Below are 12,756 nucleotides of genomic sequence, written 5' to 3'. Positions count from 1 at the left end.
GGCTAAGATGCTGAACTTGTTGATCAGAAAGGTCAGCAGTTTGGCGGTTCGAATCCCTAGTGCTGCATAATGGAGTGAACTCCCATTAATTGTCCCAGCTTCTGCCAACCTAGTAGTTAGAAAGCATGTAAAAATGCAAGTAGAAAAATAGGAACCATCTTTGGTGGAAAGGTAACAGCGTTCCATGCACCTTCAATATTGAGTCATGCCGACCACATGACCATGGAGATGTCTTCAGACAGCTCTGGCTCTTCAGCCAAGAAACGGAGATGAACACTGCCCCTTAGAGTAGGGAACGACTAGCACATATGTGCGAGGGGAATCTTTACCTTTATATGTATTTATATAAGGAGCGCTGAGGCAAGTAGTAAAGAGAGTCCAGAAAATGCTCCAAAAATATCTAATAATTTTTAAGGCTACTGAACTGTTGAAATAAATTCAATTATAACATTAGAGGTTGGTTCTTAACTGAACATTTTCTAGTCGACTATACGTTAGTCCTATTAAGAAAACTTCAAGTTCCATATACATCCTGCATTTTGAAATTAGCAACGCTCTAATTATTTTTCAAGTCAGATGCCATGTGATTATTAAAATGCTAATGCTTAAGACTGGCAATGTATTACCATGCCAAGAATGTATTCATTTGGTTTCCTCTCTGTCATATATATAGTCACATTCATCTAATAATAAGCTTTTCCCAAGAATTTAATTGGGCTATGAAGATATAGAATCTACTCCTTCTTCTCCCACTATTGTTTATTTATTTTGTGGCAGCCCAAGTGCTACAAACTACCATCAAAAACATGATGAAGAGGTTAGAAACGGTTTTTATGGGCTCATTGCATTCATTAGCTGTTTTCAATTCTGATTGTTTTGAAAACAAAAGGCCATTCTTTAAATGGTACCGAGATTTGGACTTCAAAAGTCTGTGAAGTATATTATTCAGTAACAGTGAAATGCTTACTGTAAGTTATGGTTCTATAGTTATTGCTATTCTGTGCTTCAAAGGTCACTGAGTCATGCTGAGGATAGAGGAACCCATAACTGCTTTCTATTGTGTTCTTCCTCTTTCCATTTATTTCACAGTAAATGTTTCTTGCAAGAAAATAATAATACTGCAATGATACCACTGTAATTAGTGTTTCTCTGAGCTTAACCCCTCCAATTTACTTCTAGTTTCTTCATCTTTACATCCATAATCTGTTTTATAGATAAGTGAACTGAATCCATTCCAATTAGTCTCTCATTCAGCCTGAGTTAATAAACCCCCTCTACCAATGCTAGAATTAGACAAGGAATCTAACTGGATATTGCTGAGCCTTCGTGAAAATATGCCTAGAAAAATATAATTCAATGCAAACAAATACCATGAAAGTACTATTGCAAAAATAAGAGGCAACAAACAAGTCATTTATCTCAGGAATTTTTTTTTTTTTTTTTTGGTATATGAACCAGAATGGGAATCATTTGCTAGATATTTTGTTGATTGATGTATGTGTGTGTGTGAATTCAGTTTGTCTCTATATCTGGATCGTCTGTAAATGTTTCTGTTTTCTAACTCATCCTGAAAGAGTTCGGCTCATATTTTGAAAGCAGCGTCTTTTTTGAGAAAAGTGGTGAATAGTGAAATAGTGAAAAGTGAAAACCTATAACACTTTCTCTTTTAAGTTTACTTTAAGTTTAATGAACACAAATCTTCAGACTTGAAAAGTATAGCAAGTATTTATAGTCATTACTTACTTTCCATTTTCTACTCAACATGAACAAATCATATGCATGCAGTGGAATACATATCTAAATTCACCCACCCCCCCATCACCATCACTACCATCACTACCTTACAAAGACATCTCTGTCCTTACTTAAAGGCCTTTATGGTCAGGAGTTTATTTTGTTCCCAAGAGTAACATGTAGCACTGTTTAATGAACTGTGTTAAATACATTTATTCTGTTATTGTTTGTAAGCCGCCAGAGTTGCCTTATCATCAGAGAGGGAGGTAGCATATAAATTTAATAGATAAATAAACAAATAGCCGTGTAACTACCGTATCTTTTGACCCCCAAAATAAGTGCTTGGCCTTATTTTCAGGGAGGTCTTATTATTTTTGAGATGCAGAAGGCAGTGAATGTGGTCACCTCATAGCTGCTGCTGCATTGCAATATTTTCAGGGAGGGCTTATTTTCAGGGGAGGGCTTATTTTAGTGCATGTGCTCAAAAGCCCGATTGGCTTTATTATCTGGGGAGGTCTTATTTCCAGGGAAACAGGGTATGTTATATATCTTCTGCCCTAGTCTTAACCATCTCCATTTCTTTTGTCTGCAAGCATTTTAGCAGCTACAGGAGAAAGAGATCCTACACAGATTCATGTGTTTATTTATTTCATTTATTAAACTTTATGCCATCAATCTTTCCTACAAGGTGACTCTGGGCATATTATAAAGTAGGTGGCACCAGGTAAAATGCACATTAATACACATCCTCATTGATATGCCGTAATGTTCATTAAAGCAAATGCAGGTAAGTCCTAGACTTACAACTGTGACTGATTATTATGGTCATAAATAATGATGGTTGAGAGAGGGCCACGACATGACTGGACCTTTTGCGACCTTTATTGCAGGGGTCATTAAGCAAACATAGTGGTCATTCAGCAAAACCGTTTTTTTTTTAACCACAGATCAGTTTTGGAAGCCAGAGTGGAAGAAAACGTAAGTTTCTACCAAGATCATAGTTAAATTGTGGACAAATAACCATGGGGCACTGCAAACAGTTATAAATGCAGGTAGGTTACTGAGTGCCCAGGTGATCATGGGAGTTTAAACTAGGTTGTAAGTAGCTTTTCAGGTGTCCATTGTAACTTTGAACATTTGCTAAATGATTGGTCACATATCCAAGGCCAAGCCTGTATTGGTCAAGCCTGTATTGGTCAAGCCTGTATTGTCCCAAAGGTGTTTTTTTCAAGAGGCAACTGGACTTTCTGGTTTTTCTTTGAAGACGTTTCGCTTCTCCAGTCTACAACACAGTCCTTTCAGCCGCCCCAAGAAGGCTCCACACCCGTTGGCACTAGTGGGGGTCCTGATGACACAACCTCCAGGTGATCTTAACAACTCTCTAAAAGGACGCAAATGACCAGCTATCTGCAAGGAGTATAAATCCTTCCATTCCCCACCATGCAGTCAGAGCTGAAGAAGCTTCTTGGATGAGAAATGAAACATCTTCAAAGAAAAACCAGAAACTCCAGTTGCCTCTTGGAAAAAAGGACCTTTGGGACAACCAGGACCTGAATGACGGAGAATCTCCATAGCTATCAAGGCTGTATTGTATTCAAATTTGACTTCAGTGAGTTTGATTACTGGGATTCTACCAGCCCAAGTGTTGATCCATTGATTTAATCAGTCACACTCAGGTGGATCAAATCAACTCTGACTACACCAGAACACAAGGCACTAATATTGCAGCTCTATCCCTGTTTATTAGGAATAAATTCCATCAGGTTCGAGAAGATTTATTGCAGGTAGGCATGAGCAGGTTAACAATTTAATTCTATTTGCTTGAGAAAAAAGGCCTCCTGAAGTCAGAATTCTGAGAGATAAAATGCTTGTTTCCTAAAGCTTCAGCCCTTCAGCACCGGAGTGCTGAAGATTTATATGCAACTTCCACACTCACTTGGCACAATTAATTCTAGTGCTCATACACCAGACACCAATCTGGTCAGTGTCTTCTGGCTTTCTGTGCCTGTTCCAGTTGGCATGACCTTGGCAGTTTCAGCACTACAAAGGCACAATTCTAGCTTGCTAGAACCATCTGTGGTACCTTACATAATTGCAGCTAACTGCCTATTATACAATCTGTGGTAGGCATTACACTCCCTTTAAAAAAAACATCCAGTTACAAAAAATAGGATAAGGCATCAAATGCTATACTCAACTAAAATGTCAGCACTGAGAATCATCTACGTTTCCAAGGTTTCTAATGTAGGCATTATTTTTTGGAGGGGTGGGGGGGGAAAAAGAACAAATTCTGAGTACAGCTAGCCCTTGATTTATAGCCACAATTTCCATTGCTAAGTTGTTGAGTGAATCGTGTGGGTTGTTAAGTGATCCTGGCTCCCCCCCCCCATTGACTTAGCTTGTGGGAAGCTGGACGGGAAGATTAACAAATGGTGATCACATGACCAGAGACACTGCAGCTATCATGAATACATGCTAATTGCTATGTGCCCAAATTTTGATCATATGATGCTGAAACAATCCTAAGTGTGGAAACTGGTCTTTTTTCAGTGCCACTGTAATTTTGAATGGTCACTAAACAAATGATTGTAAGTCAAGGACTGCATGTATGTTATGGTTGTTGACTTCCCAACCCTCAACTCCCTTTAGATGTATACATTCAGGAAGTTCACCATTGAGGATTTGGGGATAATTCCACATAATTGGAGAGCCCCTAATTCATAAGGCAGATGTAGCCTCACCATCTTCAACTGATCACAGAATAAAGATAGTAGTTCAATCTCCTATAAGCTGAGCCTATTTCATTCCTTGCAGGGGCTTCTTAAAACCATCATTCTCGCTTTAGAAAGATAAAAAAGCCAATATTCTTTGTTTATTTAAAGAAATTATAAACTGTTGTTATGGATAGCTTTTAAGATAATGGACAATCGCTTAATTTTGGCCATAAATACCACTAGCTGGGCCAACAATACCATAGTGACATCTCGTGGCATCGTAACAGCACTGTAAGTTTGGATCTTAGCCTTCGGATCAAAATGTCAATAAAGAGGAACACTGTATACTTTGCTTTAACCTGGATTTATCATTCTAAATCCGTTACCGGAGTAAAAAGGACATGTTTCAACCAAATGAAAAGAGAACTTTGGTCATCTTCATGATTATTCCTCGATCCTTTACTAAAGTTGGTAGCCTTGAAAATCCCCAAACATTTTGGATTTGGCTTGGAAATTCTAGAGTGTGTTAGGAATGCAGAAAAAAATGATGTTTATAATAAATCACAAAACATTCTTGTATTAGAAGGCACGCCTAGCATAGATAGAACAATCTATCACCATGTTATTTTTTTAAAGAACATCTTGGGAGGGGTATGTCTTATTTGGGGGTCTCAGGAAATATTCATTCTTTGCCATATTCACAAAGGGACATAATTTTTTTCACATACCCATCGTAGTATAGGTCAGTGATGACTTACCTTTTCCAGACCAAGTGCCCAAAGCGTGGGTGCCTGGACCCCCGAAATGTAATGCGCGTGCAACCCTGTGCATGCAGGTCCCCCATGCATAAATGCACCCCTCCACATGCACACACGGGTTCCTGTGCATGCATGCATGGACCATCTGCACCCCCCTGCCCCTATGCAGCAGAGACCCAAAGACCAGCTGGCCAATGGGAGGCCCGCACACATAGGTTGCAGAGCTGAATTGGGGCGATGGCTTGCGTGCCATAGGTTCACCATCACTGGTGTAGGTGAATGGGCTAACTAAAATTATGCACGTAAACAAATTTGTGATTTACACTATAACTACTGTGAAATAAAATTTCATAGGTTGCTTAGTATCTTCTATATATCCATGAGCAATTATCTGATGTTCACCATGATGAGAAATTCACTGACCCACTTGTTTCTAAAAATGCTGAAAATAAGTTTACTGAAAAGTACAAACTGTTGAATATATCAGGACTGCAGACTCGCTTATTTATTATGTTGTGCCTCCAGATTTAACTTTGTATTCCTGTATGTCTTACAGTAACATCTGGATTCCTCTTAAAAACAGGTTTATCTTCGTTACATGGAATAAGTAAGGTTCTGGTTGCAATAAATGCATTGCAACCTTAAACAGGAAAAGCACAAAAAATCCATCTGGTTAAAAATGAAGAAATATATATATGTTAGCCCACCTTTTAGAGATGGTACGACTCAAAAACACTGATGTGCAAACTACATGTTCAAGGAATACCTGACTTTGAGTCACCAAAGAGGACGCAATTGTTGATAAATATCACTTGACATTGCAAAATCATCTTGTAAAATATGCCAGTATTAATGAAACTGGTCATTTCGAATCTAGCCCAATAGGCGGTTGGTTGAACTTTTATTTTTTATTTAGTGTCAATTCGATTTCATTAACGGACGCATCAGGGTTGTGTTTGACCTCGGGGAGGGGGGGGGCATGGCCAGCTTAATGTCACTGTGGTGACCCGAGCACTCTGCCAGTGAAAACGGAACTCGGGAGAGCAACACACGGCCCTTCCGAGTTTTGATTTCACTGGCAGATGGTTACAGGAAGCCATTGCAGCTGAAAATGGAACTCAGGAGAGGCATACGCGGTCCTCCCAAGCTTCCCGTCCATTTTATGTGAATTCCTCTCATTTACCTTCAGCAAAGGCCTGGTAAACAGTCTTTCAAAGGAATATTTATGACCTCAGACCTTATCTATCTTGGAAAGCTGCCATGTAAATATTTTCCAAATGAGGTGCTGTGCAAGGAAAGACTGGGCACAGAGTTTCTGAGATTCACAGATAGATCTTCATACTCCTGAAACGAATCTAACGACTGAACAAATGAATTGTTTCCTGAAAGAGCCCACTCCCCTTTCGCTCCTCTTTTATTTCCTATGGGAGGGGCCAATCATTTTCCACCTGTGACTTTACTCCCTTATTTCTGAGTTGTTCTTTTTCTGGCACCTCTGTGCATGCACACACTGGGAACAGCCTCTAGCTGTTCCTCTGCCTCACTGCTGTCTAGCTTCATGGGCATCTGATCACTGCCAGACGGTCTTGGCCCTGTCTCTGCCTCTGATGCAAAGCCCTCGTCCGAGCTTTCCCCAGCCTCCAGGACTGGCCCATGCTCCTCCCCAACCTCCTCACTGTCCGACTCTGCTGCCAGCTCTGCTGGCTGCTGATGGGCCACAACAGATGTGTTATGTTCCATCCAATCAATGTTTAAGGACAATTAAAATTCAGGTTTTTTTTTTTTGCAGAACAATTTATCTCCAACCTGGTTCTTCAGATCTTCCAAGGCTGCACCCATTGCTGCTGTAATTTAGTCCATCCATCTTGCTCCTGATCATCATCTTATGATGCTTCGCTGCTGCTTTTCAGGTGCCATTGAAACGGGGAGGGGGGGCATGGTATTTGGGCGGGGAATCATTATATACTGGAGGATTGTTATTAGGAACTGTCCTGACCACCTATCTGCGCATGTGGAAGGAGGGAGTTTCCCGCCAAGGCCAACTGCCCAGCATTCCACCCTGATGATGCTTTTTGAAGACATCTCCCACCTGACGGTTGGGTGAATTATTATTGGACTATGAAATGGGGTGCCAAGGGGAGGGGATTGAATTATACATGATATCTATTGCTTTCGGGCCAATTTACTCAGACTCAGCTTTGCTTTACTACTCATCGTTTGTAATTAGTAAAAGTACACTTAATTCTAAGCATGGAGTTGAGTGGTTTCTTTCCTGATTATTAAACGAAGGAGCACCTGACACTTTCTTTCTATCTTACTCACCATTAGAGTCTTCTAGATTTTTGCCCAATGTGCCCAAAATAACATAATTTGAGCCTGGTCCTTTGTGTCTTGAGTTTGGGTTAATTTGTTGGATCATCCATTTCTTTGTCTTCTGTATACTTTATACTTCCCACTTCCCACTCCCATTTTTTAGATTATAAATCTCTTATTATATACATTAAGTAGAGTTGCAATGCTTTTTGGAGTGCTTCCTTGAAATACTGATACATACAGGGCTGGGCTGCTAAGGATCGCAGGGGTTTCAGAGAACCTCTAGCTAAGATTCTATGTAGTTCGGAGAATCCTGGCTGGCCCTGCCCACCCCACCCAAGAGTCCACACACAGCCCATTTTGGATGCAGGTAAGGGCAGGACATGCATGGAGGGAATAAAATGGGCGTACCGGAAGTTCGGGCCCGTTTACAGCCTCCAGAAGGCCCACGGAGGCAGGGGAGGTCATTTTCGCTCTCCCGGAGGCTCGAAGAAAGCATCCGGAGCCCAGGGACGACAAAAACACCCCCTCCTGTGATGCAGGAGGCTGACTAGGCCACGCCCACTATGCCCATGCCCACACAGCAACCGGGAGAGGACTCCTTGCTAAAATTTTTGAAGCCCACCCCTGGATACATAAGTAGCTGCATCTTGCAATATTTTAATAATCCAAAGCTCAAACAGGTATGATTCTGGGCATTTTTGACTCAATAATAGTAGTGTTGTCAGGTCACCAAGGAAGTATGTATTCTCATCTATATGATGTCAGATACTCCCACGATCTTTCCTACATACCTACATAGACGTTGCTATGATACAATCTGAGCTGGCAATTACTATTAAACAATGAACATAATAGATGCTACAGAAGGTTAAAGGACATTGAGTAGCCAGTCAACTGTTTCTCAACTGCAATATAATCAAAATAGCAAGGGTGAAATTATACGAGGTGTTCGCTCTTTTAAGACTTTGAGGCAGACTAATGAGCATTTCTCTAAACGACCCATCATGTTAGACCTCCTCACCTCCCTCTCATTTTATGGAATGAAAACCTAGAGAAGATGGGAAGAGAAAGACAGCAAAAGTGCATTCTGTATAGTAATGCAAAATAACGGTACCAAAGATGCATAACTATTTCAGCCTGCCAGCCACTGAACCATCAAATATTGTTATTGCCTCTTATGGGAGCTTAAATGGCTATGTTTGCATATTACCCCAGGAACATTTCCCAGAATGAATTTCTCCAGTTGAATAATTTTACATCATTATTTCACCAGAGTCCTTCAAAGCATTGTGGGTGACACGTGAGTCTCAATGAAACTCTTAGTACTAATGTTATAATTGTCACCTTAAGCTGCACATTAACCATCTCTGAAGACCAACCAGAATACAGAAAGATATTTGTAACACAAAGACCAAGCCTGCATTTCACAATCCCAGTTTTGGCAACTAGTTCTCCTGCTGCAAAAGTGAAATGGATATGAAAGGATTAAACTTGGTGATGAACATGCCAGTGGAATAACACATTTTTCCTCCTATGATTTCCTAGCGCACAAGCTGAAAGCATCTTACCTCATCCCACATGATATTAATGGATGCTAAATCACCATATTGTACTGTCAAGTCACTCTTCAATCTCGTATTTTGGGGGATTTTGAATCTCAGGAGAGGTGAAAAGCAGTTGCTAAAGGTCTGCAAAGCATCATCAGCAAAACTGTGAAACATGGCCAAGGGAATTTTCAAGAAAACTTCTGCCCCAACACTTTCCTGAAATTTATTATAAAGTTTGCAGTACGCATTTTATGTTTAGATTAACACAGATAGTTTTGTGGAATTTTTAGTGAACTCTTGAGCTTGATTGTTTTCTTACAGATGTTGTTTCTCACAGCATTGATGATGTGACCTAGTTAGGTAATGAAATGTCTCCAAATAAGCAGCCGAGGACTGCACAGTTCTTAGCGCTAACGCTAACCCTAAGCTACTGATAGTCTCTCCTACTGGAGGAAAATATATTGTGGTGTCTTATTTTAAACTGCATGATTCATATTGTTGATTCTATACAATCAGTTCCCTTTCCAACTATTTGCATATTCTCTCCGCTTTGTGCACAGCCTTCTGTTCCTCCCTCAGCTCTTCAAATAGATTATATCTACGTGTGAAGGACACTGATGTAAGAATCTCTGGATTCTTAAGTGTTGAACAGATTATGATTTCAAATAGGTCTGTGCTTGACATGGGAATTAAGAAATGTTAAGATCCAAGATAATACTACACAAATTATCCTCTAGAACAGGGGTGTCAAACTCAAGGCTTGGGGGCCAGATCTGGCTTACGGGGTCACCCTGGAAACAGCAAAGGACTGGTGCGCAGTGCCTCTGCCAGTGAAAACAGAGTTCAGGAGGGCTGCCTGCTCCATTTTTGCTGGCAGAGGGTTGCAGGAAGCCGTTGCAGTCAAAAATGGAGCTCAGAAGGGCCATGGGTGGCCTTCCTGAGCTCCTTTTTTGCTGACAGAGTTGCAGGAAGCTCGGGCCACCAGAGTTGCCCTTGAGTTGAGTGATGTCGAGTTGGCCATGTCTGCCCCCCCCCTTCAAGGTCAAACACAACCTTGATGTGGTCCTCAATGAAATCGAGTTTCTAGAATACACCTTTCAATTTGGAAGGAAAATATCTGGAATATTAACTAGGCTATAGACCTGTGATGGCGAAAACGAGCCGTCAGCTCCAGTGCATATACACATGCCAGGCAGCTGATTTTAGGCCTTCTGGAGGGCCGGGCGGGGAGCCATTTTCGCCCTCCACAGGCTCTGGAAGCTTTCCTGGAGGCTGGGGAGGGCGAAAACGGCCTGTCTCACCCCCAGAGGAAATACCAAGCTTAGCTTGGAGGCGAGCAGTGGGGCGGGGGCAGTGTAGAAGGTTGTGAACATATGCACATATGGGGCGTGCTTTCCATTATGGGTGCCGGCACGCACACACGCTATTGCTCACAGGCACTCGCATTTTTGGCACCCAACAACAAAAAGGTTAGCCATCACTGCTATGGTCTAATAAACCCACCACTCACAACCGTTCCTGAACCTAAATTCTGAAATTCTTGTGTGTACTGGGCCTACCTCTTCTCCACTCCTCAAACTGACACATTGCAAATTTATTGCAAAATTGATTGTGGGTGCTCATCATTAATTGCATTTCTAAATAACATTCTGGCGTTTTTGAAAAATCATCTTTGACTTGGGGAAAAAAAAGGTGTTAGTTGAACTCTTTAATTTATTCGTGTTGCCTGTCTTCCAGTGAATTGAAATGAATAAGCAGCGTTCATCAAATCAATGCATATAATTTTATGCAACCCCTTTGAACTTGGGACTGTTGTCAACAAGAGACGGGGACATCAGAGGATGAGACGGATAGATACAAACGCAACAAACGTGAATTTGATCAAGATCTGAGAAACAGTGGAGAATGAGGCTATGATCCATGGGGTTGCGAAGGGTCAGACACAACTTAGCAACCACAACAATAAAATGGACAGGAGACAGAGTTACCATCTACCATCTTTTTGGCTTTTTAAAAACCTGTCTATATTCAATCATTGAATGCAAATCAAAAGGGGTGGGTTTTTTCCCCCGTTTATAAACACCGATTTTGATGTGAAGGAAAGGCATTGAATCCAGTCCAATAAGCAAGTAGGGATCACACTACTAATTCAATAAAGCCAGTATATCAGGTATGGAAAATGAGTAGTAGGATTTAATAAGAGAAATCCCATGTGATTGCATAAACAAGACCAGAAATTACAGGGGACGTAATTAAATTTAAGGTAATAAAATAGCAATAGCAATAGCAGTAGACTTATATACCGCTTCATAGGCCTTTCAGGCCTCTCTAAGCGGTTTACAGAGAGTCAGCATATTGCCCCCAACAATCTGGGTCCTCATTTTACCCACCTCGGAAGGATGGAAGGCTGAGTCAACCCTGAGCCGGTGAGATTTGAACCGCTGACCTGCTGATCTAGCAGTAGCCTGCAGTGCTGCATTTAACCACTGCGCCACCTTGGCTCTTAAAATAATTAGGAAGTTTAATGTAAATTATGTCTGTGTGGGTTTTGAAAACAAAAACTCAAAACTGATGCAGAAACGTCTACTTTTTAAAAGAAAAATGAAAGCACTGCATACAGAGAAACGTAAAGATTAGCCATCATTTTTGAAATTAGGCAATTCATAATTCACAATTCTTTATTCATCAGGTTACATCCCAGACTATTATATAGAATGGACAGGATCATCACCAAAGCTGTGTCAGTTAATAGGCAGAGACCAAATTAGACCAATAAATCAAATCAGAAGATCTTCCTCAAGCACTTCAGAATTTATAAACAGCCCAGCTTGTCTGAATGCTCCCCCTCATAGGAAATCATAATTCAAAATATTTCATAATTATGAAAAACTGAATAATTGAGAAAAGACTTGGCTGGAAAATCAGACTAACATTCTGAAGAAAGTTCAATTATGTAAAGAAAGTTCCATATATAGGGGTTGTACCAGTGGTGGGATTCAATTTTTTTTACTACTGGTTTTGTGGGCGTGGCGTGGTGTGGCTTGTTGGGCGTGGCTTGTTGAGCATGGCAGGGAAGGATACTGTAAAATCTCTACTCCCACTGCACTCCAGGGGAAGGATACTATAAAATCTCCATTCTCTCCCCACTCCAGGGGAAGGATACTGCAAAATCCCCATTCCCTCTCCTCTCCAGGGGAAGGATACTGCAAAATCCCCATTCCCTCCTGATCAGCTGGGTCTCAGGAGACAGAGAATAGATGGGGGCGGGGCCAGCCAGAGGTGGTATTTACCAGTTCTCCAAACTACTCAAAATTTCCAGTACCGGTTCTCCAGAACCTGCTGAATGCCACCTCTGGGCTGTCCAATGAAGTTCCTATTGGTCTTCTGATGAAAACTACTTTCTCAGCTTCTGCTCAAGAAGAAAATTTGGGAAGATATTATAGCAGTCCTTCCTGAGGGGCTGATGGTTCACTACAGGGTATCCATAGAGAGAATTAAAAAAAGAGTCAAGGATTGCAGCTCTGATTGCATAGACATGGTTACCTTCTTGACATTTTTGATCTCTCCAACGCAGATGCTTCTGGTCTGGTTGGTTAGAATCTTTAAATCCCCACATGTCAGATGGCCAAGTTACCAGCAGAGCTGTCTTTGCTCAATTACATCAGAACATCTCACTTGGCCAAGCAG

General features: G+C 41.1%; 1 protein-coding gene across 4 annotated transcripts in view; it reads right to left on the bottom strand.

The window, feature by feature from the left end:
- The window catches only part of DPP6 (dipeptidyl peptidase like 6), a 637,674-nt gene that overhangs the window by 283,843 nt on the left and 341,075 nt on the right, over positions 1-12,756 (bottom strand). The gene's annotated exons all lie outside the window — the stretch shown is intronic.

This window comes from Thamnophis sirtalis, unplaced genomic scaffold, assembly GCF_051295495.1.
Source record: "Thamnophis sirtalis isolate CommonGarterSnake01/CBP01778 unplaced genomic scaffold, rThaSir2_p1.2 scaffold_4, whole genome shotgun sequence".
NCBI classification, from domain to species: domain Eukaryota; kingdom Metazoa; phylum Chordata; class Lepidosauria; order Squamata; family Natricidae; genus Thamnophis; species Thamnophis sirtalis.
Note: the sequence above shows the minus strand (reverse complement) of the source record. Positions and strands in the feature narration are given on the sequence as shown.